Source organism: Limulus polyphemus, unplaced genomic scaffold (genome assembly GCF_000517525.1).
Source record: "Limulus polyphemus unplaced genomic scaffold, Limulus_polyphemus-2.1.2 Scaffold5929, whole genome shotgun sequence".
NCBI classification, from domain to species: Eukaryota; Metazoa; Arthropoda; class Merostomata; order Xiphosura; family Limulidae; genus Limulus; species Limulus polyphemus.
In genome coordinates, this window is record NW_013671539.1 from 1 (window position 1) to 3,988 (window position 3,988).

Sequence of the window (3,988 nt, forward strand, 5' to 3'; positions counted from 1 at the left end):
AATTATCAGAAAAGTAGAACAGGCGGGGAAGTTTGGTACTCTTTATTGAACTCCAGTAAAGATGTGTTATTTATCAGAAAAGTAGGACAGGTGGAGAAGGTTGTACTCTTTATTGAACTCCAGTAAAGATGTGTTAATTATCAGAAAAGTAAGACAGGTGGAGAAGATTGGTAGTCTTTATTGAACTCAAGCAAAGAGTGTTAATTATCAGAAAAGTAAGACACGTGGAGAAGGTTGATACTTTTTTATTATAATTTATTTGTCAGTTCGACTCTTTGGTACATCGAAGGAAGTCAGAGAAAGAATGTTTAGTAATGGTGTACTAAATACATGTAAAATACCAGTGTGATATCGATATGTACTTTTTTTGTAGAACACTATTCTATTTTGTGTTGCTTTTTACGATCCTAACTAAAGCACACTGGACTAACGTCAACATTATTCTCATACAATCTCATAGTGCCGCTAGATGCACGTTGAATATGGTACAGAAAAAACGACAAACTTTTAAAACAATAAATAGTTAATGTAGGGAGCACAAAACTTAAAAGGCTAAAGCAGTATGAAAAATAGTTTAAACTTACCTTTTCACTCAAAACCAAGGAGCTTCGATCTGTTGCTTAAAGTCTCTCCAGCTTTATTCACATTCGCGAATTCTGCATTCAACTGAGTTGTTTATTTTGTAAAGTCTGGATTTAGTTTCTCTTTTCGTCACTAGATGACACCCGTTTTAAGTTTTCTAACCACGTGTAATTTCGTTTTTTTTGTTTCTTCAACCTGTTTTCTTCTCCTTTTTTTTTTTTTGCCTCTGTTGATTAATATTGTTGAGTGCTTGCACCATCTACCATTACTTTCTAAAATTAAGTAGAAATTTCTCGAAAGGTTCACAAGTTAACAGGGAGACTGGATTCTGCTCCCTCTCTCTGCTTTGGGTAAGTTGTTGATGTCTGCTGATATCGAAATCTGCGCTAACGGTGAACTTGCACAGCTATTAAAAGCCTGTTTCTGAAGCCAATTTCCGTTGGCCGCCTAACCACACTGAGAAAGCCTATGATAACTACCTCCTGCAACAATAGCCACTAAAAGGCAATCTTCATTCGCTTTCCATTATGATGCCGTGTAGCTATTCGCATGCTGATTGGTCGTTTTTAAAATAAATCCAGTAACAAGTAAACCGAGACAAGGAGGGTGCGTAGCATTGGGTAACATGTTGCCACTGGTAATAATTATCAGGCGGGGCTAGTAGTGCACACCACGAATCGTGATCATGCACGAGTGCGATCATTGTCATATCTTGGCAGCAATTCACAAACTGTGGAGATGAAGGCGACCTCTTTCTTGGATATGACACGAATAATAAGAACTCGCAGGAAAAACCGATAACCCCCTTGTCTATGAATAAAAACACAGACAAGCTGTAAGCACAACCATTGGGTATAATATATAACCATGTACATTATTTTGAAGTCCGATTACTAAATAAAAAACGACACATCCAATTATCTGTCGAACATGTTGACTAATTGATATTTAACACATTAATTAATGCTTTGATTTGACAAGTACACGCCGTTACCTAAATGTAATAGGTTTATAGTCTGTTATGTACGCCAATTCCAGTATTATGGCATATCGTATTAATGGGGGTTTAACCACTCTTTAATAGAACAATATGTTTCATTTCCCATGTTCCCCTTTGAATTATTTCTTCCGATGTCTATTGTGCTTAATCTGATGGACATGATTATACACTACTGACCAACATTGGTATTTTCATTGCAAAAGATTCTGTGACGGACAACGAGAACGATATTAGACCATTAATCGATACAGATTTACTCAGGCCTTCCACTGTATGTTGAGGTCGGTTTTCAAGACAACTTTTAAGCAACTTTTAAGCAAACTAAAGAGGGGAAAAGCCCATTGCAGGTATAGTACTAAGTGGATTTGTTTTGGTTTGATTTGTTCATATTTCATGAAAATAGCCATTCGTTCGAAGATGTAGCTAGAAGTTTGTTAACTTTGACCTCTGACCCTTAGTAAGTTTCATATCCTCGTTTATTATCCCGCCAAAGGTATCAAGAAATGTGAACAGCTTTATCACAGTATTTTTGAGTTGGAAGGTTCTTTTTCGTAACTATAGTCTTCACACCGTGGATGACGAGGTAGATCCGGATTGGATCGGGGTGTAACTTTAAGAGTTATTTGCTGTCCCAAACTACCTACTGTGTGAGATTTTACGTTCTCATTGAGCTTTAAGCGTCTTTCGTTTAAAATGTTGTGATTTTTGGCTTAACACCATTTAACAATATCAATATATGAATATCCTTCTTCGGAAGGGGTTAGGACAATTTCTTATCCATAAGACTAGTTGTAGCGATATTGCTCTGACAAATGGCCAAGACTTACCATCAAAATAATTTACAGGTGTTAAATATATCGTCAATGGCATCACAGAACTCGTCTTTGGGAGAATTCTGCTGCATTAGAGTTTGACATTTTCTTTATATAAAACTAATTAACCTTCTGTTTAATTGTTACGTTTCGCTAAGATAATATAATAATTATTTATCTTCTTTGTCGTTTCGCTGCTTCTTGGGAAATACCTATCTGATTCCTTGGGTTAGAATGTTCCTTTTTAATCACAAACACGCACACAATTAATAAATATTTATATAGAGCTTGAGACTTTAAATATAAGTCAAGAAATCATGTTGAATTATTAAGTTGCTGTAACGGATCCAACGATAATAACTTGCTATATTCTCATAGTTTTCTAAATCAATTTTATGCGTTGATTTTTGTTTCTCTACTAAAACGTGTCGAAACAAAGTACGCTGAAAAATCTATTGGGTTCTTCAAGACACCCCAGGTCATTGGAACCCCACGTTTCAGGATTTGACAACGAAACAAAGATCCTTACAACTGCTACTTATCTGAAAAACCATAATTTCCGTTCATGAAAGCAACAGATTCAGTGGCATAGATGGATATCAATACCCGCGGGTAAAGCGTTCCCGGCCCCTTCAAAACAAACCCACGTGACCGAACTTATTTGTCGCGTGCCAAGGGCGTACAAACTACGTGGCACGCGAGCAGCACGTTCATAACAAGCAAATATAGAAAGGTTAGATCAGGAACTGCAGTGTTTAACTGTATTACAGAGTTTGAATTAAAATAAGTCAACGTTTACCTGTACCACACAATTTATGTTTAAAATAAGTCAACGTTTACCTGTACCGCACAATTTATGTTTAAAATAAGACAACGTTTACCTGTACCGCACAATTTATGTTTAATATAAGACAACGTTTACCTGTACTACACAATTTATGTTTAAAATAAGTCAACATTTACCTGTACCACACAATTTATGTTTAAAATAAGACAACGTTTACCTGTACCGCACAATTTATGTTTAAAATAAGACAACGTTTACCTGTACCGCACAATTCATGTTTAAAATAAGACACCGTTTACCTGTACTACACAATTTGTATTTAAAATAAATCAGATTTTACACGTACTAAACAGTTTGTATTTAAAATAAGCCAACTTTTATATGTACTACACAATTTATGTTTAAAATAAGTCAACGTTTACCTGTACTACACAGTTTGTATTTAAAATAAGTCAACGTTTATATGTACTATACAGTTTGTATTTAAAATAAGCTAACGTTTATATGTACTATACAGTTTATGTTCAAAATAATTCAACGTTTACATTTACTACACAGCTTGTATTTAAAATGAATCAACGTTTACATATAGTACATACTTTGTTTTTAAAATAAGCCAACGTTTACCTGTACTATACAGTTTATGTTTAGAATAAGCCAACGTTTATATATACTACACAGTTTGTATTCAAAATAAGTCAACGTTTACTTGCACTACACAGTGTATTCTAAAAATAAGCGAATGTTTACATGCACTACACAGTTTATGTTTGAAATAAGCCAACGTTTACCTGTACTATGAGGAGG